At 33.1% G+C, this 25,848-nt stretch overlaps 1 protein-coding gene and 1 pseudogene across 3 annotated transcripts in view; one reads left to right on the plus strand and one right to left on the minus strand.

Annotated features, from left to right (window-relative positions):
• CSMD3 (CUB and Sushi multiple domains 3) overlaps positions 1-25,848 on the plus strand; it is a 1,246,722-nt gene that overhangs the window by 198,960 nt on the left and 1,021,914 nt on the right. The gene's annotated exons all lie outside the window — the stretch shown is intronic.
• On the minus strand, positions 14,648-14,714 carry LOC136332610 (U4 spliceosomal RNA; annotated as a pseudogene).

The raw sequence follows: 25,848 nt of genomic DNA on the forward strand, positions 1-25,848 counted from the left end.
TGTTATTTAAATTTTTAAAAGGGTATATTAGTAGACGAAAGGATTATCTAAATAAACAAAAGATTATATTTTTATTACGACTACCTATTTTTAAAATCATTTCTTTTAAACCATTAAGAATGATAGCTAGATCATTTATTTTATTCCTCTTTCTAATGTCTCATGGCTTAAAGGAATTAGAGTTGAAACTTCGTGACTTGTTTTAGGAGACGAAGTCCTACAAAGAGAATCCCAGAACCAAATGGCTTCACTGGTGAATTCTACCAAATTGGGAAGGACTAAAACACCTCCTTCACAAAGTCTTCCAAAATGTAGAAGATGGGAGAACACGTCCCAATTCACTCTGAAGCCAATATTATCCTGACACCTAAACCAAACACTTCACAACAAAAGAAAACTATGAACCAGAATCTCTTGTGAAAATAGATGTCAAAATAGACGTAATTTGAAACGTAAAAATAAATTTGCCTACTTTTGTTTTTAAGATCTTTTTTTCTGAATGAGATGTATTTCAGATAAAGTTTCTGCCTTTGAAAAGTGACCAATTTTTTCGTCTTTGCCCATTCCTAATGTTGACTCAAATAATTGTCTGACTTTGCTAAACTTCAAAGCAGAATGTGTCTGGTATTGTTAAAAAGATTATTGTGTTCAACTGAAGTCTAACAAACATTATTACATAGTAAAATGATATGTTTTTTTTTAATGTGTGCTTATAATTATCCAAAGGTAGAGCTGCTATGTTTCCCAGACTTAGGAGAGTGGCCTTGTGTAGTACATGTCCTGTAGGGCCGGGAGCACAGCCTCCCCAGTCACCCAAGCAGGCTACTTCAAGTGCACCCCTTGAGTGTGTTGCTCGTGGAAGTGGTAGAGTTGTAATCCAGCATGGTCTGAAGCTGCCAAGTGCGTGCACTGGCTCTGAGAACTCCCAGGAGGTGCAAAGTCAGCCGTTGCCAGTGCCCTGCCTGGGGCCACCTGGCACAAGCTACAGAGTGATGTGCAGATGGCTGGTACGTATGCCGGGCTTGGAAGTGCCCAGGACAGGCCAAGCTGTAAACCAGGGTTGGCTGCCACTAGTGCCAGGCCTGTGGCCACTTACCAAGGGGTATGTGGCATGCAGAGGCCAGATGCTGCTTGTTTGAGAGATTTTAGGAAAGTCCAAAGTATGAGCCAATACCGGCCTTTTGGATAGATAAACTAGTGAAAATGGCTTGAGTGGGCTTGCGATTTGGGTGGGGTGGTGTGGAGTCTCAGGGAATTGCCTGGGTGGGGCAAACATTGTGAGCTAGGTTGAAGGAGTCTTGGATATGGTGTCTGCCAGCTGTGTGTGTGTGTGTGTGTGTGTGTGTGTGTGTGTGTGTGTGTCTCAGAAAAAGAAAAATGTCCTCTGCCAGCACTTGGTAGGCAGAAGGCTGCCTCTCCAACTATTGCCCTGATACCCAACAATCCAGTTCCTCTCAGGTTGTCCCTGGTTCCTTTCCAGCTGCTGCCCTAGGGCTGGAGCTCAGGGGGAGTGAGTCTGAGTAAGTCTGCGCGTGGGCTCTTTAAGAGGAACTGCCTGGGACCCCAGAAACCTTCCCTCTCAGTCAGCCACAGTCCCTGCTAGTGTTTACGGCCAGAAGTTATGGGGACTTCTCTTCCTGGCACTAGACTTCTGGGCTCGGCTCTTGTCGTGGGGCCAGGGCCCCTCAGTCGTCAAGGGAACCACTGCAGCCGAGAGAGCCCTCCCCATGTTTCTATGGCACATGTGGGTTTGGGATCAGCCCAGTCCACCCCTCCACCCCCCCTACTAGTCCCAGTGGAGCTCCTTTAACTCTCTAGTTGTAGGACTTTTATTCAGCCAGATTTCAAGGAGTTCTGAGTGATGGTTATTATGTAGTTGAGTTATAATTTTGATATGCTTGTGGGAAGATGTGAGTACTATGTTTACCTACACTGCCATCTTGACAGGATCAGCTTTAAAATTTTTTTTTCTGTATTTATTTATTTTTGAGGGGCAGAGGGGGATAAAGAGAGAAAGGGGGAGGAGCAGGAAGCAGCAACTCCCATATGTGCCTTGACCAGGCAAGCAGAGGTTTTGAACTGGTGACCTCAGCATTCCAGGTCAATGCTTTATCCATTGTGCCACCACAGGTCAGGCTGGATCATTATTTTTTATTTGTATTTTCATGTTGTACATTCTTTTAATCCTTTTATATTCTACCTTCTTAATTGTTTTTTTTTTTTAAGTGAGAGGAGGGGAGATAAAGACTCTGACTCCCACATTTGTCCTGAACCGGGAACTGGGATCCACTGGCAACTCCCATCTGGGATTGATGCTCTGCCCATCTGGGACCACTTTGCAACCAAGCTATTTTTAGTGCTTGAGGGGAGGCTCCACAGAGCCATCCTCAGTGCCCAGGCTGGGCTGTCATGCTTGGATCAGTCGAGCCATGGCTATGGGAAGGGAAGAGAGAGAAAGAAAGGATAGGGGGAGGGAGGGAGAACAAATGGTCACCTCTTCTATATTCTGTCACTGAGAATTGAACCTGGGACATCCACATGCCAGATCTTCTTAATTCTTGAATATGTATATTTCCCCCATTTTCAGCTTTATTAATGTATAATTGACAAATAATTTTATATTTAACATATACAACATGATGATTTGATATATATATATATATATATATATATATATATATATATAATATATATATATACACACACATTTTGAAAAGATTTCCCTCATCATCAATTAACATATCTATAACCTCACGTACTTACCTGGTTTTTTTTCTTTGATGAGAACATTTAACTTCTACTCTCCTAGCCTATTACAATTACACAGTATATGTTCTCAACTATAGTCACCATGTTATTCATTAGATCCTCACACGTCACTCATAACTAAAAGAAATTTTTTTCCTTTTACCAACCTGGCAACCTTCACACTCTTTTCTGCTCTCTGGTTCTGTGAGTTTGACTTTTTTGTTGATTCTATGCATAAGTGATACCATGTACTGTTTGTCCTTCTCTTTCTGGATTATTTCACTTAGCATAATAAATAATTTGTGGTTATGTAGTTTCTTTGTCCAATTTGCCTTTGTCTTTTAATTGAAATTTTATTGGCTTACAGTTAACTTAATTAGTAGAGGTAATTAATATCTACCATCATCTTATACCATCATACTATATGTATTTTATTTGCTCTATCCATTCATTATTTTATTTTTATTGTTATTTATTTGATCAACAAATGTTTTTACATTTTCTCCTTTTATTTTCATTTGTCTACCTTATTTACAATTTTCTTTCCATTGATAATTCTCTACTTTGTTTATAAGTGCAAGTTTAAAAATTCTGGCTACTCAATGTAATTTTAGTTTCTGGGCATAAAATATATTTATATGAGCTACTTTTTTTACTTTTTTAAAAGGAATATACAGTTTCTACTTGCATAACACAATGGGTTTAACTATTACAGTGTTTAGCAATAAATCAGAGGTACATAGAATGAGATACATGAATAATTATCCATTGAATATGACTTAATTGTATATGAGTTCAGTTGAATATAAGTATCAATTGGATATTATAATTTCAATTTAAAATGTTGTTACTGACTTTCTGACATACTGTTATTATTGATTTTTAGATATTATATCTAATTTCAATTTTGGAAAAAGGATGGTTAAAGCTCCAAGATTTTTTTTAAAATAACAAGTTAAGAACTTTTATATATCAGTTACTAAAATTAATATCCTAACTTTTGTACCCACAAGGTCTAACTCAACTTTAATCTGACTTTTAAAATTATTGCTAGGGAAGAGAATAAAAGAATGGTTGAAAGGCTAAAAACCAAATGTCCCACCTACATAAAAAAATAATGTTACGAGACATTAAATCTGTCGCAGTTGGAAACACATTTGTGGGAGGAACCCTTACGATAGAGTTACACAAACCATTTCTTTCTTTTTAGTGTAGGTTGAGTTTTTATGAGAGCAGTGTTCATAAAAGAGCCAATGAGCCAATGAATGGCACTTATGGATGCTCAAATACCATAGAGCAGGCAAGGTGTTTGATTGCCTTAAATGTTATTGCCTAACATATTGGACATTGCTCCTGTGATAGAAGTTGATGTAGATTTGATAATGATTACTTTACTTTTTAACCACACGAGAGATACAAAATTCAAGTTCTTACTTTTAGTTTCACTGCTAGTCTGCCCAGCTCCTTGCTGTTCAAAATGGAGTCCATCGAATCAGCAGCATAACCAGGTATAGCATATTAGAAATGAAAATATTAGACTTCACTTCTGACTTACTGAATTAGATTGTGCCTGTTAATATATTTCCAAATAAATCTTTAATGCATACTATGAGAACTACTGCTCTAGATAAATTAAGAATATCTCCAAACAGTAAAAACATAGAAGCAAATAAGAGTAATGTATCTTTATTAACTGATCCAACTGAAAAATCATATGGTTTTTCTCCAAGTCTTCAGAAAAATTTGATAATAATTTAGACCTTTAATATTTTCAAGAAGTTAAGAAGTTTTAGAAAAGCAAGGAGGTAAAATACACATTTTTATAAGTAAATATCAAAATGAATGTCAAATTATTTACAAGTAACCAATATAAAAAAAAACATGGAAGTTAACAAAGCAATTTATTTAATGTTTTAACTCATACAATAAAATGTCCTTTTTAGGACTTTTTGAAATTTTCAAATTCAAATGAGATAAAATTTCAAGAATGTAAGTTTATTTTTAATTACACTGTATGTAATTGTGACATTCATTTAAGACTAAAACCTTTTACGACATAAAGTTATTGAAATCATGTACTTGATTTTCACTTAACCATTTCTGGAAAAAAAATGACTTGAAATGACTCTTAAAATGCATCAGATTTTTAAATATATATATATATATATATATATATATATATATATATATATATCTCCAGGACTGAGATATTCAGCTGGTAAGCAGTGCATATAGCTTGTGTCTAAATCTATATTCACTTTTTATGCCAAACCAGTTATTACTAACATTTCTGTTTTTAATGAAATGATGCTCCCTCAATTTTTTTTTTAGAAAACTGCTCTCAAATTACCTTTCCCCTTCCTAATTTCTAGATAAGATGTTACCTAAAAGTGGCTATTAGAATGTACAATTTATGAAGGAAAGTGTTTTTGTATGTTACATTTAGTACTATAATTCTATGCCATAAAATTCTCAATAAAAATTAATTGAAGGAAGAAAATTTTCTTACAATTTTTATAGTAAACTCAAAATAGATCGCAATAAATTATGACATTAGCAGAAACTAAGAAGATAAAGTTTAATTCAGTTTCATTTGAAAATATTTCTGCAAAAGCATACTTGAGGTACCGTTTTGTATTAACAAAATTAGTGAGCCCCAATCTTATTACATTTATAGTACAGTGCACTTATGCCTGTGTTTTTATGTTATGAGGTCCCATTATGCTTTTAGGAAGATATATGTCCATGAGCCAATATTTTTCACCCATTGGCAAGTAACCTTGAATATTGAAAACTTAATTAGTATAAGAAGAAAAGCTTATGAAACAGATTTCTGTCATTTTTGTAAAGATGAATAAGAATTATTGACAATATAGATCAAACTATAGGAAAATGTCATCATTTGCTGTTTACTGCCAAATTCTAATTTATTCACTATATTATGACAGAGAGAAGTATAGGAAATGTTTATAATATTTATATTGAATAAAAATAATATAAAATTATTATAGAAATTATGAATAATTCACATGCAAATAGGTGTACATATCTGTATTCAAAGAAATGCAGAATTGAATTAGAGTTAAGGAGGTGCAACGAAATGTGCTAGTTCCTGATTTCTTTTTAACAACACCATTATATTGAGGAATAGAGGTGGGAAGTATACAGGGAAGATTTGTAAGCTAAAGGGTGGATTAGGATTGTTATAAATCATGTTCATGTAAAAAAAATTAAATAAACTGAGAAAATTTAATCTGAAGGAGATAAATGAAAGTATTACAGAAAATATGATAATCTGAAAGCCATTTTTTTAAACATTTCAAAAACTAACATTGTGAAAAGAGACTAAATAGGACAAAAGAAGAATAAAGAGCAAAATTACAACCAAGTTTGCTGGGTTTCAGTGTTAAAACATTAACAGGATAAAGATCAGTATAATGTAAAACAAAATAAAATCTCTTTTAAAAACGGAATGATAAAAGTAGTGAGTACTTTGTAAATGAGAGTGTTCAGTAGACTTTATTTCCCATGTGTTGGATATTTTCAGAGAGAATTAGTGCACTGCATTTTGTGGAAAGCTGACTGTAAATAGCTTAAACTCTTATAATTTGATGATGCTAATGATACCACTCTTAGTTTCAGACATAAAATCTCCGGAGCTATACAAAGACTTGAAGGTTGTAGAGCAGACTTAATCATTTGGGCCACGAAAGAGTTGGAAAGAGTCCTTTAAACAAAAAGGAAGTTTACAGATTATTTCAATCATTTTTATAATTCTACAAGGGATGAAACTGAGTTCAAAGATGTTAAGAGACATTACAATTATTCTAAGTCAACAGATGTAATTGTTTTTTATCCAGTACCTACCAAAAGTAATTTTAAAACATCTAACAATTTAGACAAAGTGTTTGGTGGAGGTCTTCACTAGCGATTCTGCTACTTGTTCATTTTTATCCATATATTAGTTTAAAACATCAGAAACCAATGGACTCAAAACCTGTTATCTCAGCATCTCATAGACATGCTGTGATGGATCTAGTTAGTTCAATTCAGCAAGCTCTTGATTTTTTTTCTCTGCAGTAGGATCCATGCTATGCATGGTGGACACAGTAGTAAATATAGCAGTCTTGATTTCAGTCTTCAAGTGGTTTGGAGACTAGACAAATGGCCAGGATTATAGATATAGAAAGAATAATTAGCAGTATGATGAATATTACCTAGTTGGGAACATACCTGGCCAGGAATACAGATATAGAAAGAATAATTAAAAGTGTGATGAATATTATCTACTCAAATTATATGGCAATACAATATATATAACAGGCAGGTGACTTATCTAGAACTAGAAATGAAGAAGTAGATAGAAAACTCAAAAAGCAGGGATTCAACAATGGAAGATTATTGACTTTGTGTGGTGGGCATAAAATGCAATCTACAGATGATGTATCAAAGAATTGTATGCTTGAAACCTGTATAATTTTATTAACCAATGGCACCCAATAAATTAAAAATATATAAGATTCAGCAACAAGTGGGCAAATGGGATATCTCACTTATTTAAAGTTTACCTTTATAGGAATTAACTTAGAGAAAGAAACCTATGTAGAATTATACATTTAAATATATTTTCCTGTGACTTTGCCAAACTTTATTTGTATTTCTTAATTTACTATTTTATAAATTCTGTGACCTCATGTCTGTCATGCTCCTTGGCAATATGCCCATGGTCCTAGGATAGTGTCTAACATACAGTGGGCTCTTAATAAATGAATAAATAGAGAGTAGCAAGTATGATTTTTTTTACTCACAGAGTTGTGCAAAGGAATTAATTTAAAACATTTCTTTAATTGAACTTAATTTTTATGTCAAGTATCCTTAATGGTGGGAAATTTCCCATAAGCCTTTCTTTTCATCCTTACATTCTTCAAATTAAGCCTTAGTGTTACGTGCTTATTATCTGCACATACATGCAGCTGATAGATAATCCATTTATCTTCTTAACAGGGCCTTTTATATCCAATGGCCCTCTTGCTTGAATCCTATGTCGGACATGTGTCTCTATTTTTCTGTCTCATTTGCCAAGGTAATTTATGGCGCCATCTCAGTCTGGGATATTACCACATCATCTATGGCTGTGTTCAAGAACCAAGTCACAGTTCTCTACCCATGATTCATGAGTGTCTCTATTTCCATTCCAAAGCACAGTTTACTTGTCTGTATATATCTGTGTAGTAATTTCTCACTTTATCTTGGGATAGGTAAGTTTGAGGGAAGAAAGCTTAGTTATGATAGGTTTTTTTTAATTTTTATTTCTTTTAGTGTGTGTGTGAGTGTGTGTGTGTGTGTGAGAGAGAGAGAGAGAAATAAATAGAGACAGACAGGGAAGAAGAGAGAGAGATGAGAAGTATCAATTCTATTTTTGTTTGTTTGTTTGTTTGTTTGTTTCTGAAGTTAGAAGCAGGGAGGCAGTCAGACAGACTCCCAGATGTGCCCAACCGGGATCCACCTGGCATGCTCACCAAGTGGCGATGCTCTGCTGATCTGGGGCATTGCTCTGCTGTGGCTGGAGCCATTCTAGCACTTGAGGCAGAGGCCATGGAGCCATCCTCAGTGCCTGGGCCAACTCCACTCCAATAGAGCCATGGTTGTGGGAGAGGAAGAGCGAGACAGAAAGGAAGGAGAGGGGCACTTTTCCTGTGTGCCCTGACTAGGGATCGAACCCGGAACTTCCACACACCAGGTCAACACTCTACCACTGAGCCAACTGGCAAGGGCTCCCCTCCCTTCTTTTCAGACTACAAGGAACTCATATCAAACTATCTCATTTTAGGAAAAACAATGAATATTACAGAAGGATCCACAGTATCTGTTTATATTAGGAAAGCAGAAAACAGAAATCTTCCTTCTATATATCTTTTTTTAAAAACTTCCATTAGAAATAACATCTGAGATATTAGCATCCAGAAGATAGATTTACAGCTAGCATGCCATTTTATATAATATGTAGTATTGGTGGTTTTGACTACTGATATACCTGTCAAATCTAGATTCCTTGTTTACTCATCTTTTAGAGGATAAACAATTCTAGAAGAAAGAGATACATCATTAATGATGGAGATATAACCACATAAGAAGAGAGTAGAAATAATTAAGGTCTTGAACTTGCTGAATTATGTGCTTGGTTATTGAAGTGGTGGCATTTTTTTTATACTTTTACATGGATGGATACTGAATATATGGGTAGGACCATATATATCTATTTAACTGATATCTATAGCTTCACTAGAGCAAGTATCAAATAAGTTTACTATCCTGCTGTAAAGCTCTTTGACTGTCATTCTTCCAGAATACCATAAGCACATCATTAAGTAATAGTCAGCAGTGAAGTTTTTTTTAAATTTTGTCATGCCTTTTAGCTATCTTTGGGAAACCAATGGGCAAAGTTTAGTATATCTACCAGTGGACTATGTGGCAGGCCTGGAAGGACACATGTATATGAATATTGAGCCAGCTATGTGTTTGGACTGCTTCTTTTTGTCAAAAGAGCTAAATGTTATATTTAAACGATGAATTTCAAATCACTTTTTATAACTTTTTTTGATTGTGACTTTTCTTTTTCTGGTATGGGGATTTTACAAAGCACTAAGTAATCACATTTCATGTTTCTTTTTGCAACTTTAGTTATTAACTTTACCATGTCTCTATAATTAGTCATATGGAATAGGTTGAGGTGGACCTTGAATGTAGTAAGTTAACAAATTAAAGAAATAATGGGACCTGATTGGCTGCCTCAGTGGTAGAGCATTGGCCCGGCATGTGGATGTCTCAAGTTCTATTTCCAATCAGGGCACATAGGAGAAGTGACCATTGGCTTCTCCACCCTTTTCCCCTCCCTTCTTTCTTGTTAGCTCTCTCTTCTCCTCCTGTAGCCATGGCTTGGTCGGAGCAAGTTGGGCCCAGGTGCTGAGGATGGCTACATGGCTTCACCTCAGGTGCTAAAATAGCTCAATTGCTGAGCAATGAAGCAATGGCCCCAAATGGGCAGAGCATCACCCATTGTGGGTTGCTGGGTGGACCGCGGTCAGGGTGCATGTAGGAGTCTGTCTCTCTACCTCTCCAAATCTCACTTAGGAAAAAAAAAAAGAATCACGAAAATAATGGAAAAAATCAAAAGATACTAGCAGGTTTTTTTTTTAAAGAAGATAGCAATGAATTCTTATTCCAAAAAGAAATCATAAAAACTATAGTTATAGCTTAGTTTATAATAATAACAACCATATGAAAATTTACTGAAAGAAAAAAGAGACAAACCATAACCTGATAATGCAGAATCATAAGAGTCAGAGGGGTGGACTTTAGAAAATGACCTAAGAACATAGGTGGAAGATAATTTTGACCAGGTGGCTTTAATATCTAGTCATCTGGAGAGACCAATTTTGGAGTTATTTGCATTAAGTACTTGTTCTGCTCTCATTATTATTAACATTCATTCTATGAGAGTGGTTAGAGAGGATGTGAGTGATAGTCATTCTTGATCCTCATAAAGCTTTATTTATTTTTAATTAGTTAAGTTTGCACTCTGGTCAATATCTTAGTCTCTTCTGAGTTAGATTGGTGCCATAATCCCCTGTGCATACAGCCCACTCTGGTCAATTAATGAGATGAGGCACATTCCAGAGTGGATAGCCCCCATGGCCTCTCCTAGTTGACGTCAGAATTTTCCGTGGCTTTATTTTACTAGATTAGGTGCCGTGGAATTCTTCTATACTGCCTAGTCCTCTTCTACAAGACTTTCTGTTACTGTTCCAACTTCTTTTGTTCTCTTTCTACTCTGACAAGATTTTAGAAGTGGAAGAAATATGAGGAAGGAAAGGAAATTAAATTTAATGTGATAGTATATAGAAAGGAAAAGACTAAGTTGTATTTTGCTTATTTTAGAATTCTAATTGTACTGGGTTCCCTTCTCTTTGTGAACGGGTATGATCCTGATAAATTGTCTGAGTGTCCTGCTAAATTTTCCAAGTGGAAAAAATGTAGATAAATTAGGCTAAAATAATACCATAAAGTTAATAATACTAATATTCTGTATAGTTCTACAGTTGTCAAAGTGAGTCCTTAATATGTCTAATTTAATCAGTATCGTACCCTTGTGTAATATGGAAGAAAATTATTATCCTTATTTTATAAATGAGGGACCCATCTCAAAGAGGTACATTATTTTGCCAAGAGCATCAAGGAAGCCAGCTGTAGGGGCACAAATAGAATTTATAGGCTTCTGAACAATAGATGCTATGGTCCTCATCTTCTTGCCATTCACTGTTACCTTCTGAGAATCCAGAATTCATATTTTAAACAGTGGACAGTGTGTTGACAATAAGAAAACAACATCTCGTCCTCTATTACAGTCAGCAGTGCATGAGTTAATTTAACTGAAGCATTGTAGAATACTGTACGGACACAGAAACCAACAGTGGCCAGAGAAAGTAACCTAGTGATGAACCATATGTGTGATGCAAATGACTCCGGGTCAAACATCTGCTTTTTCAGACAGACTCATAAACACCATCTGTGGAACTGCTTTTTGAATTACAGGGATAAGATCAAAATGTATCTATGTATTAGAAAATTATATATATTTATGTTTAGTATTTAAAAAAAGAGATTGCATATTTTAAATTATGTGTGACTCCAGTAACTCCTGTGAATTTTAATAATGATGAGGGCAGAGACATTAGTTTGTGTCTATGCAATCTTATTAAGGGTTTATTTACTATAGGTTTATACTCCACTCTGTTGAGGAAAATATAATGTAGTTATTGTTCCAAACTAACAGAAAAAATAAAACAGTTATAACACCAACCTGATAAAGTAGTTTGTGTTTGGAGACTCCCAAACACAAACTCAAAATTTTCTCTCATTCTCTAAGTTTGTTTTTTGACTTGTGTGTTTATTTGTCTGACATGTCTACCAACTGGTTTCAGTTGAATGCTCTCAAAAAATTTATCTTCATAATTAAGTGTCTTTTTGATATTTGCTTAGTCACTGCATAAGAAATGAACACGAGTAGAATGTGCCTCTTGAAAACCAAACCTGGTTGACTCCTTAGCATGTTTGTATTAATTTTACCAATGTCATAGTAGAGGTTGGAACCCTGACTAGTGGAAGAGAGAGCAAAAGCAACTCATTAAGAGCTGAGGCACTTTGGACAAGAGAAGAATTCCCACCTAAAACAGAACTTTTTCAGAATGCTTTTCTCTAGATGTTTTTGGTTAAGAAACTCTTGGAACTAGTTTCCCCTCTGCATTCTTCAGTCCCTTTTAGGTGCATGGATGATTCATTTATTCATTTAAACAGTTCTGGTGATTTAGGTAATAACAGTGTTTTACCATGACTTCTTTGGATTAATATAAATACTGGTTTTAACACGGTGTTTGGGAAGAGCATGATATTTACCCAGCTCCTCTAAACACATCACTTTCATAGTTTTCATATTGATCAAATATATAATAAGAATAAAAAGATAAAACAATATATTTAGTTAGCTCTATATTATTTAGATAGACCAACTTTAATTTCTTTGTACATAGATGTCAAAACTCTATTTCCACAAGCAAAAACACCTTACTATCACAAACCAGTTCATTTCTCTTAGAATGAATGAGGAATCAAAAGTAAATGTGAAGAATAAAGAAATCCAGGAATTTAAAGGAACAAACCCACACTGGAGCCAGAATTTAGTAAGTGTACGAGCCATACGTAATACTTCTCTGGGCCTGTGAGAAGCAACAGATGATAAACACAGTAATTTTGTAGTAATTATAATGTTCTTGATGTAAGTGCACACTGTGTAAATATAATTTAGGTGAATAAGTGTTATATATTTTGGTTACATCAAATAATATAGTTTCTATTTAAAACTTTTAATTGATAGCATGTCCTATTAATAATAAAAATAATAATAATATTGCCTCCTAGTGGTAGAAACACATCTTGTTTAGCTTTGTATCTACTTTCCTTTTATACCAACATATAAATATATGCAGGATAATATATATATAAACACACACAGTTTAGAACAACATTTTGCTTAAGAAAATGTCTAATATATACCTGATAAGTACATGAAAGAATAAAGTAATGAAGAGACATTAAATGAATATTTAATAATTTTGAAATATGTATGTAAAAACACATTATAAAATATAATGCTATTGAAATATTTTGAAACTAGCGTATGTTACATAAACCAAGTGAGTAATGTAATAATAAAGGGTAATGTATATATATATATATTTTTTTCTGGAATCTATTTCTTGCGTGTTTTATGATCATTCATCTTTTTAATACTCCACAACCATATTGGGCAGGTACTGGTGCCATCCCTATTTTATACATGAAGAAACTAGGACACAGAGAATCTTGTCATGTTCTAAGGTCATAAAATAGGAAGTTATAGAGCTTGCATTTGGTGACATATTACTTGGCCCAAGTCTTAAAAAATTATGCTTGACTGAAGGTAAACTTGTATAAGTGGCAGTAAAATCTGTCTTGCTATTTTTTGAATTCAGCTTTTAGCACAAATTTGAATAAATATTAAAATTACCAATTTAGTCAAGGAAGTTACTAGAAAAATAAAAAATACTATTAAATACCCTTTTTAAGAATAAGAAAAGTAAACTGCATATCAGGAAGGAGTAAATAGGAGGAGCATGATCTCAAAATATAAATTATTTTTGCAATAACTCCCTAAAATTAATTGCTGCTTGAAGAAGTATTGCACAGCCTATCAAAAAACAAAAGAAACAGAAAAAAATTGTGATACACAACTACAAAAGAAGCAGCATTGATCTAAACTCCCTGTTTCTTTCAAAGTATGCTTCATTGTAAATAAAGCTCTAAAAATAGTTATAAAATTTGCAACTAAGTCATATGCTTCATTAGGAAAAGGGCAAATGAAGTATTTCACTATTTCACTGCGCTGTTTTGAAATGTTTCCAGTAAGGAAAATATCAAAGCAACACTAATTTACAAGTGTAAGCATTTGTACATTTAGCATTTTAATTTGTAATAAATATTTTATATAAAAATAATTCAAGCATATTAACTGACCACATGAAAGTCTTATTTATGTGGTGATGATAAGGGATAATTATTTCTCCTCACATAAGTCTCTGAAGTCATTTAATTATTTATAAATGTGTTATACTTTGAAAATTTTATTCTAATTAGTTTGTATTTATCAAATTAACGTTTTATAACACTTGAAACATGTTTTCTTGAAATTTGCTATACTTTATGATTATTGGCCATAAGTATGACTAGATACCTTTTCAAAATATTTCAAAAATCATATTACAGTTTATTTTTTAATTTTTCTAAAAACATATTATTAGAAAGGAATTTTACCTATTTTTTATTAATGAGTAAATATGATGTTGAGATTTTTAAACAGAAATCATTTGATGAATTTAAGTACTTATTAGAAAAAATCAGATTTCAATACAAAATATTAGAATGTAAAAATTTTTCAACTCCAACTAATTTCTAAAGTCTGTCTTTTTTATTATTATTATTATTTGTAAGTGAGGGATGGTGAGGCAGAGACAGACTCCTGCATGCTCCCTAACTGAGATCCACCTGGCAAGCCCCCTACCAGGCAATGCTCTGCTCATCTAGGACACTGCTCCATTGCTTGGCAACTGAGCTTTTTTAGTGCCTGAGGCAAGGCCATAGGGCCATCCTTAGCTCCCAGGGCCCATTTTGCTCCATTGGAGCCATGGTTTAGAGAGAGGAAGAGAGAGAGAGAGAGAGAGATGCAGGGGGAGGGAGGTGGAGAAGCAGATAGTCGCTTTTCCTGTGTGCCCTGACTGGGAATCTAACCTGGTACTTCCTTTTAGTACTTTAATTAGCAATAATCACGCCTCGAATAAACCTCATTGGCTACGATACTGCCACTGTGCAAAGCTTCCTTTTAGTACTTTAAAGCTGCCGTTTCATTGCATAAATGCCTCCATTGTTTTTTATGACAATTTAGCAGTTGTTAATTTTATCATTCTATTTTATTCTTTTTAATTTTTATTTAGAAAATTAAGTTTAATGGGGTCAGGTCACATTAATCAACAAGAGTATATAGCTTTCAAGTAAACATCTCTATAGCATATGAACTGTTGATTTCGTTATGTACCCAATACGTACCCAAGGTCAGATTACTGTTCATCCCTGCATACTTGTTCCTCTTTCCTACCCTCCCCCCCCCCCAAACACACACAACCTCCTCCCCCTGGGAACTACTTCACTTTTATCTATGTCCATGAGTCTTAGTTTTACATCCACCTATGTGTGAAATAGAATTCTCAGCTTTTTCTGATTTACTTATTTCACTCAGTATAATGTTCTCAAGGTCCATCCATGTTGTCGTAAATGGCAATACGTCATCATTTCTTATGGCTGAGTAGTATGCCATTATATGTAAGTACCACATCTTTTTTATCCAGTCATCTATCGAAGGCCACTTTGGTTGTTTCCATGTCTTGGCCACTGCGACTAATGCTGCAATGAACATGTTGTTGCATGTATCTTTATCAATGTTTTTGAATTTTTGGAGTAGATACCCAGTAGAGGGTTTGCTGGGTCATATTGTAATTATATTATTAGTTTGAGGAACCCCCATACTTTCTTTCATAATACTGTACCAGTTTACATGCCATCAGCAGTGAATGAGGGTTCCTTAGCATCTCCAACACTTGTTGATGCCTATTTTGTTAATAAGCCAATCTAACAGGTGTGAGGTGTTATCTCATTGTAGTTGATTTGTATTTTTCTAATACCTAGTGAAGATGAGCATTTTTTCATAGATCTGTTGGCCATTTGTATGTCTTCTTGGGAGAAGTATCTATTCGGTTCTACTCCCTATTTTTTAATTGGATTATTTGCTTCTTTGTTGCTCGCTTTGTGAGTTCTTTATATATTTTGGATATTAACCCTTTAGCAGAGCTGTTGTTTGCAAATATCATCTCCCATTTTATTGGCTGCCTTTTTTGTTTTTGTCTGTTTCTTTTTTTCTTTTGCAGAAGCTTTATAGTTTGACATAGTCTCATTCATTAATTTTTACCTTTACTTCCCCTGCCTTTGTGGTCAAATTCCTAAATGTTCCCTATAACCAAGGGCCATAAGTTTAGTACCTATGTTTTCTTCTTTGTGATTTATTTTTAGACTTTAAATTTAGGTCTTTGATCCACTTGGAGTTAATTTTTTTGTGCATGGGAGAAACTGTAGTCAAGTTTCATTTTTTTGCATGTGGCTTTCCAATTTCCAAGCACCATTTTAGGAAGAGGCTTTCTTTTCTACATTTTGTGTTTTGGGCTCCTTTGTGGGAGATTATTTGTCCATATATATTTGGTTTTATTTCTGGGCTCTTGATTCTGTTCAATTGGTCTGTAGGTCTGTTTTTCTGCCAGTACCATGCTGTTTTGATTATTGTTGCTCTGTGGTATAATTTGAAGGCAGGTAATGTGATACCTAAAGCTTCATTCTTTTTAATCAGGATTGCTTTGGCTATTTGGGGTCCTTTATTGCTTCATACAAAATTGGTGATTTTTGTTTTATTTTTTAAAAAAATGACATTGGGTTTTTATTGAGAATTGCATTAAATTTTTATATTGCTTTGGGTAATATGGCCATTTTAACTAGTCTGATTCTTCCAATTCATGAACATATAATATTTTTTCATTTCATTGTGTGTTTTTTATTTCTTTCAATAATGTTTGTAATTTTCAGCATATAGGTCCCTCTCATCATGTGTTAAGTTTATTCCTAGGTATTTTATTTTTTCGTTTTTAACACAATTGTAACAGGATTTTTTTTAAGTTCATTTTCTGAAGTTTAATGTTGGCAGATAGGAAAACAGGACTTTTCTATATTGATTTTGTATCCTGTGACTTTACTATATTGGTTTATTCTTTTCTAATAGTTTTTTGGTGAAGTCTTTGGGGTTGTCTATGTACTGGATCATGTCATCTACAAAATGTGACACCTTTACTTCTCCTTTCCAATATGGATGCCTTTTATTTCTTTCTATTACCTCATTCCTCTGGCTAAAACTTCCAGAACTATGATGAATAAGAGTGAAGGGAGTCCAGAATTTAGAGGAAAATACTTCACTTTTTCACCACTTAGCTGATTGTTTGTCATATATGGCCTTCATTATAATGAGGTACTTCTATACCCATTTCATTGAGTATTTTAAACATAATAGGTATTATATTTTATCTAATGCCTTTTCTCCATCTATTGATAGAATCATATGATTTTTGTTCTTTGTTCTGTTGATGTGGTGAGTTATGTTGATTGATTTATGTACGTTGAACCATCCTTGTGCTCCTGGAATGAATCCCACTTGATCATGATGTATTATTTTTTAAATGCATTGTTGTATTTGATTTGCTGGTATTTAGGATTTTTACATCTGTATTTATTAGAGATACTATAGTTTTCTTTTTTTGTGTTGTCCTTACCAGGTTTTGGTATCAAGGTTGTATTGGCCTCATAAAATGTGTTAGGGCAAGGGTTGAGAACCTTTTTGGCTGAGAGAGCCATGAATGCCACATATTTTAAAATGTAATTCTGTGAGAGCCATACAACGACCCGTGTACGTTATGCATTATCCAATAAAAATTTGGTGGTGTCCCGGAGGACAGCTATGATTGGCTCCAGACACCCGCAACCATGAACATGAGCAGTAGGAAATGAATGGATTGTAATACATGAGAATGTTTTATATCATATTTTTAACATTATTATTATTTTTATTAAATATTTGTCTGCGAGCCAGATGCAGTCATCAAAAGAGCCACATCTGGCTCATGAGCCATAGGTTCCTGACCCCTGTGTTAGGGAGTATTGCTTCTTCTCCTGTTTTTTGGAAGACTTTGAGAAGGTTAGGTACCAAATCTTTGAACATTTGGTAGAATTCACTAGTGTAGCCATCTGGTCCTGGATTTTTACTTTTGGCGGTGTTTTTGATAGTTATTTTTATTTCCTCCTTGCTTATGGATCTATTTATGTATTCCACTTCTTTTTAAATTGTCTTATTTTTCTTATTGAGTTTAAAATTATCTCTTCCATCTTTGGTTTTGTGTAATTTATCTACAATGTGCCTACCTGTGTGGTGTTCTTGTATTTATCTTACTTGGGTTCCACTGAGTTTTTTTTACCACTAGGTTGATTATTTTAAACAAATTTAGTTATATTTCAGTAAATATATTTATGGTAAATATGTTACATTTTAAACATTTTTAAAATTTTATTTTACAGCTTGTCCTGTTGAACTCTAATGTATTAGATCTTTCAATATTGCCCACATGCTCTGTATGCTACAGGATAAATAATTTCTGTTGTCTATTTTCAAGTTCACTAATACTTTGTTGTTGTTGTTTATTTTTACAATATCTCATCTGCTGTTAATGTCCATTAATTACTGATATTATAGTTTAATTATAAGTTTTTAAATTTATTCTGTGTTGTAGTTTTAATTTCTCTATTGAGATTTTCCATTTCTTTACTCATTATGTCTATCTGTGACTTTAAGCCTTTAAAAGAATTTTTATTGGTCTTTTAAAGTCTTTACTATTTGTACTACTGTGTAAATCTTTGGTTTGTTTCTATTAAATGTTATTTTCTTTGATTATGAATCACATTTTCTACTTTTTTGTATATCTAGCTTTTAAAAATATGTTATGGTAGGTTCAATGGATAATACATTGTAGTGGGTTTGTATTATGTTGTCTTTTAAAAAAATATTACTGAGTTCTGGTCTACCAGACAAATTATTGAGATATCATTTAGAGCTCTTCAGGTTTTTGCTCTGTTCTTAGGATGTTTTTGTTTTTATTCCTTATTTCTAGGGAATACATTATTTTATGGCTTGATTTTTACTTTTGTTCTTGGCCTTCCTTGAGTCTGAAATTCTCAGTGAAGCCTTCTTACTGTCATTGGACTTAATTGCAATAATTGCTTGGTCTCTGATATTTATGTTCGATTCTTAATCTTTCATTAAGCATCCTCTCTGAGGCTTTGTGGACTCATCATGCCCTGTATATGTGCATTATGGGCCTTTACCAGTATCCCAGAGAAACCCTAACCAAAACATTTGGGACCCTCTGCTTTCTCAAACCACCCTCCCCTCTCCTTCTGCCTTCTTTTACTTTTTTAGTACTTTTCCAGAATTCTAGCCATATCCTCAAATCCATGTTTTAGTTCCTGACTTCTTAGTTCATCAAGTACCAGATGCCCTGCCAGCTCTCCAACTCCATGGATCTATTTCATTTTATGACTGAATCATAAGTAATTCAACTATTGTGGGTCAGAATTTTAGATTATTGTTGCTGTGAAACATATTTAGTAAGTTTCTTGTTTTTGCTGCTTTTTCTCTGAATGCTTGGTTCCTTAATGTGGAATTGCTGTGTCAAACAGTGAAATACATTTTAATATGTTTTTAGATTACTTTCTGAAAGTGTATAAGCAATTCTTTTACACCAGCAATTTATGAAAATGCTACTTTCCCTGCCTCTTTATCAAAATACATTTAGAAATTGAAAGTCTCTCTTTTACCAATTTTTTTAAAAAAAATATTTACAGAAGCTGAACTTGATTGAGGTAGAATAAAAGACTGTACCAAGCATTATAAACTGTTACAAAAATGTTTAACCTAAGATGAACAAACACAGTGAAAATGTTATGAATCTAGTCTAGTAGAGGCTGTAACCACAAAAATGTGTAGTACAGAAAAGGAAAGTGAACATAATAGGATTTATCAAGGTTTCTTATTTGTGTTACGTGCACTTACATTATTCCATATAATGTTGGAAATGTAATTTTAGTGTGACATTAATTTATCATATTTATTTGAGAAGAAACAACTTTTAGAAAAGATTTTCAGTCATGAGTTAATGACCCAAAGTCAGACTGAAGTTATTTCACCTTCAGTTGAATGTCCATTTAGAAGATGATTTTTCCCAAGGTCAGCTGCAATTAAGTTGAAGGCACCTCTACCTTGATTAATAATTTCATTGACATCATTAATAACAAATGGTTCACTACCCTGGGAAAGGTTAAATCTACAAAACTAAAGTTCTGAAGAACAACTTGAGACCAGTTTATTTGAATTTAGCTTTCCCTTCACTTTTCTATATAAGACAAAAAAAAATATTAAATGGAAACTCTTGAAACCTATGCTGATCACTTCTCTGGTTTAATTTTGAAACTGATCAATCAAACCACGAGCCTTTTATATTCTCCATGAATCTCAAAAGAAAGTCATTAGATTTTGTTGTTAAAATTACAAACAAAGCTGGTCTGTCAGCAAGCATAGGTCAATGTACTCATATGCTCCACTAAAACCATAAAAATGACATTTTATTAAAACATGAGTTTGTTCTGTCATTCTATATACCCTAGCATGATTGTATGAAAAATTTAAGTGTATGTTAACACTATGAGTTTAAATTATCTGATTCCTAAAATTTTCTCTTACTTTCAAATCATGTTATCACCGTGTTATATATACAGAATTCTACAATGTTTCAACATCATAGGTACTCAGAAATTTATTTTACTTTAAGATGACCAAAATCCATATATTAAATCTACTCCATATTTTAGTCTAGAGATATATTTTGAGATTTTGTTTTGAAGAATTACATTACTATCTTCTACGCAGAATCATGTACAAAACAACCAAGTTATTGTAAGAATATCTTTATTAAATCATTGCTCACCATGGCATTTTTCAAGAAGTTCTTCAAATTTTTCCGGAAGAAGTTGTTTCATAGGGAGAAGGAATGAAATTTTGCTATTATGGGTTTTTGTAGGAAGAGTTATTGAATGTAAAAGTTTAAAGATAGAGAAAGAAATGGTGATAATCCCTAGGACTGTTTTTTTAGTAGGCAGATGATGCAGAAGATCAGAAGTTGTGTTTTTCTTATACATTGTACTCAGAACAAAAATAATGTCTCTTATAGAGCCTCCATAAATGTTTGACATTGAAACCACTGTCCTTTTCAAATCACCATACATGCATTAATGATTTACTAGGGGTTGGGTCAAGGAATTACTCTGAATATATAAAATAACTTACATCTATCTGCTCCCCAATTATTCACATCAGAAACATACTCTATGTAAACTCATGGCAGTGGGAAGGTAAAATTGAAAGTAAACATAAAAGGAGACATTGATATAGCAGAAAGCGAAATAAAGTTTCTATAAATCATAACAGGTGAGAACACCACAGGACTAGTAAGGAGCAGAAGCTTCACTTTATTTTGCTTTCTACTGAACAGTAAGGCTCTCAAAACCTGTTTAAATTGCCATTTCTTTGATCTCACACAATGCCCTTTTACCGCTTAGGTTAACAGCATTTTACTAACTTACATGCATTACATAGATTAGATTTATATGCTTTTGAGGGCAGGGGTCTTAATGCTCTTTGTAACTCCCTAATCTAAGTAGGTATCAGATTCACAGTACATGCTGAATAAAGGGTTGCTGTTTTTTTTTTTTAATGGGAGGATATAACATATAACAAAAAAGGAATTAACATCCATATTATATTATGAGCTTCTCCAAATCAATAAAAGATAAAACAAGTCTATTTAAAAATGAAGGGACTAAACACAGCAGGCAGTAAATAAAATGGAGAAATCAAATGCCTCATAAACAAAGGAAACTATATATAAGCCTCATTTGACATAAGGGAACTACAAATCAAAACAACAGCTATAATTATTTCACACCATCAGATTAGAAATTTCAAAAGTTTAACAGCAAAAAATATTTGGAATGATATATGAGAAGAGAAACTCGAATACTGCTTAGAGAATATAAATTATTCTAACCTTTGCAGAGCAATCTGGCACTATCTCATAAATATATACTCACTTTGAGATTCCGAAATTCCACTTTAGCTATAGAGAAAATACCTTGCACTTATGAGAAGACAAAGATGAATAGACTCTACTGACATAAATCATAAGAGTACAGCTCTGTCTAAAAATAATTAGGGCAAAAAACAAATTAAAAAATTACATGTATGTGTGTACATATACATGTGTATGTACATTATTATCTTCTATGCAGAATCATGTACAAAACAACCAAGTTATTGTAAGAATATCTTTATTAAATCATCGCTCACCATAGCATTTTTCAAGAAGTTCTTCAAATTTTTCTGGAAGAAGTTGTTTCATAGGGAGAAGGACTGGACTATTAGCTGGACTATTAATATTATGGCTGGACTATTAATATTATGCCTTAAAAATTAAAATTTTCTGTATTATTTAAGTATGCACATAATTGGATATAGCCCAAATTAATGGCATTGTTTTCTACAGTTGAGCAAGACTTAGGTGTGGGCTTGGAAGCTGAATTTAGGAATTAAACTATAATATTTTTTTATCCCTTAATAAAAATAAAAAACTGTAAACCAGAAGTAATATCTTGAAAAAGATATAACTTATCAATAGAAAATTTTACATGATTGATCACTACAATGATTGGTATCATTTTATCTCTGTATATCCCGATTAGACTATCATCTCCGACATCTGCTCTACAAAGTTTCCATTGCTAGGCACACAAAACTACCAAAATTCTGCAGCACACCAAAAAATAGATTTTTTGCTAATCAGACAAAAAAAAGTAGGTATAATTTTGATTCATTCACATTGGATGGCTATTGTGTTGGCTGTTATCATTTTTTTTATTTGACAACTAAAGGAAAAGAGGTCAGTGTCCTTGACTAAATAGTCAGGTATTGCATGTTTTAAAAATTCTCATGGTATACCGGTTGAAAACTGCTGCTATAGGATGATTTCACAACTTATGAAAAACAAAACTGGACCACATCCAACAGACCCACCTTCTCACTCATACCAATACAAACACTCTTATAACATTTTGAAATTTGTATTAAAAAATGGTTTCTGTTAACTAAATTGTTAAACTTTTAATCAAGAAACTAGTTTCTTAAACTTTTTGCATGTTTATTTGCCAATTTATTTGTTTTTCAAAATTTTATTAAAAAAATTAAATTTAATGAGGTGACATTGATCAATAAGAATACATAGGTTTCAGAAAAACATTTCTATAGCACTTGAATATTCATTGTGTTGTTTGCTTATTTCCCCAAGTCAAATAATTTTTCATCACCATATATTTGTCCGTCTTTACTCTCCTCCCTGCCAACCCCTTCCCTTCCACTACCTCCCCACCCAAACACCTCACCCTGGTCAATTTATTTGTTTTAACTAACCTAAACTCTTGAAAACTACCTTTCATTTACTCAAAAAAAGTTTCCTTCTTTTTTAAAAGGTTTTTTTATGATAAAATAATTGCATATTATCACAAGAGTTGCTATAGTGACATCACAAGTTTTAATCTGGACTTATTCTTCAGATCATGGTCAAATAAAATGATTGTGTTGAATCTAATTTTACAAACAAAGTATTTTTCTCTCTGATCATAAATGTAAAGAGGTATTTAGATTTCATGACTTATAATTGATATATTTACTATAAAATAACAAAGAATGTACTTACATAATTTCCTTTTGCTATTGTTGTTTTCAAGGGCAAAAGGAACAATGTTAGTAAGAGTTCACTTTGATTTGCTGATCAAAGCCAATGATCAGGTAGGTGTGGTGTTTCCTTCATTCCCAAATTTCCTTAAAAGGAAATTCAAATAACTGTTGTAATACTGTCATGACATTCAAATTTAGAATCATCTCAATGATATCTTATGCCCTGCCCACAACTAGTTCATGAGTAACTTGGACTTAACTCCTGAATAGTTGGTATTTGTGAAGTCTTTTGAGGGAACATGCATGTTAAGTCCCAAATTTTAAGAAGCAGAGGTAAATCTTTAGATTGCATTTACATTTCTAAAATCTATCTTATGTAACATTTTCTCAACTAAAATTTGTATTATATTGCCTGACCTGTGGTGGCGCAGTGGATCGAGCATCGACCTGGAATGCTGAGGTTGCTGGTTCAAAACCCTGGGCTTGCCTGGTCAAGGCACATATGGAGGTTGATGCTTCCTGCTCCTCTCCCCCTCCCTTCTTTAAAATGAATAAATAAATAAAAATAATTTAAATATATATTTTAAAAAATTTGTATGATATTATATGGTAAAATAATCTACAGGTCCTATTGAAATCTGTGGTATACATACATGGTAGATATTTTAATAGTGTCCAAGTCAGATGTGTGTGGTTTGATTTTTTTTCAGTAGTTGATATAAAGGAAAAACTATTTCAGTGGTTCATGAATAGCAAAAGTAAGGTGATTCACATTTATTTGTGCAATAAGAAATCAATAGAAATAATACAGACATTTTTGGAAGGGTTGGGCAGTTTACAAATTGAACCTATATTTCTTATATATCTCCTATTAATGTGTATATGTATATATGTATACATATCTCCTATTAATGTGTATATGTATATATGTATACATATATGTATATGTGTATATATTTGCTACTGATAGATGTCACTATACATATTTTTTTATCACAGTGTATTCCTTACTCCTTCTGATCACAGTAGATTTCTTTTTTAGGGTGGCAAGACTTATAATTTTTTTTTCAATTACAGTTTATATTCAGTATTGTTTTTTATTAGTTTTGTGTGTACAGCATAGTAGTTAGACAGGCATATCCTTTATAAAGTATTCCCCATGTTAGTTGCAGTAGTGCATAGCACCATACTTAGTTATTACAATATTATTGACTGTTTCCTATGCTGTACTTTACATCCCCATGACTATTTTATAACTACCAATCTGTACTTCTCAACCCCTTCACCTTTTTACCTAGTTCCCCAACCTTCCTCTTCTTTGCCAATGATTGGTAGTCTGTTCTCCACAGTAGACATTCTTATTTTCTTCTGGTCACAGTAGATTTTCTTGTTATTTGCATGAAATGTTTTATCATTCCATTGCCTTTAATAACTAGCTATGGACCAATCTGCTTACAAAGTGCTTTTTTGCTTCTTGTCATAAATTGAATAAACTCAGCATGTAGAATCATCATCATATTTTAGTAGCTCCATAAAATTTTAATCATTGGGTCTCTTTGATCTAGTTTTATAATATGAAATATATAAAGCTGTGATTACCTCACTTCAAAATATCTGAAGTAGTAATGCCCTGATTTTTTAGACACTTACTGATCAATAATTACTTTATTCTTGTTATAAATTTCAATATTTTTTCAATAAATTTCATGAAAAGAGACAACATTCAAGTACTCTTTGTATACAATTCACTTTTTTATGAAAATATAAAAGTTATAAGTGGCTAATCTTTCATTAAAATATTAGATTTTTCTAATTATTAAGCATGGAGAAGTAGCATGAGTGATTTTCTGTTGAGGCTGTATACCGTGGTGTTCACAGTTGACTTTGAAATCAAGCAACTTGACCTATGGTTTATTTATCTGAGACCCGCACAAGCTTTAAAATCTATGTATATCCTAGGTCTCTAACATTTACACAATTATGAACATAATAGCTAACTCTTTGGTAGTTGAAAAATTTAAATTAACATGTGGGTAAAGCATTTAACATAGGGTTTTGCATATAGTAAGCTTTTTATGTGTCTTTATTTTTATTGCTATAGGAGATGGTGATAGTAGCACTAGTGGCAAATATAGCAGCATGAATCCAAGCCACAGTGCATTGAACAGAAGGTACTTGACAAATGTTAGTCTTCACAGAAAGAGTAGTAATCAGTTAGGATTAAATACCCAGAAACGATGAAGTTTACTTATAATTTTTTTAAGTGAAAAATTTACTTATAATTTTTAACATCTTTCTACTTTTTAGAAATTAAAAATAATAACAAATATGAGCTAGAAGGTCATCTCAATTTTGCTAGTCGGATACCTTTGAGATATCTTAAATTTTAGCTTAAAAATAAATAACAGAGTGTGGTGTGCATTTTTTTATTTAAATATCCTGTGATACACAGAGTTCATTGAAAGCTAAGTTCTTGCCTGACCTGTGGTGGCGCAGTGGATAAAGCGTTGACCTGGAAATGCTGA

This window comes from Saccopteryx bilineata, chromosome 3, assembly GCF_036850765.1.
Source record: "Saccopteryx bilineata isolate mSacBil1 chromosome 3, mSacBil1_pri_phased_curated, whole genome shotgun sequence".
Classification (NCBI taxonomy): Eukaryota; Metazoa; Chordata; class Mammalia; order Chiroptera; family Emballonuridae; genus Saccopteryx; species Saccopteryx bilineata.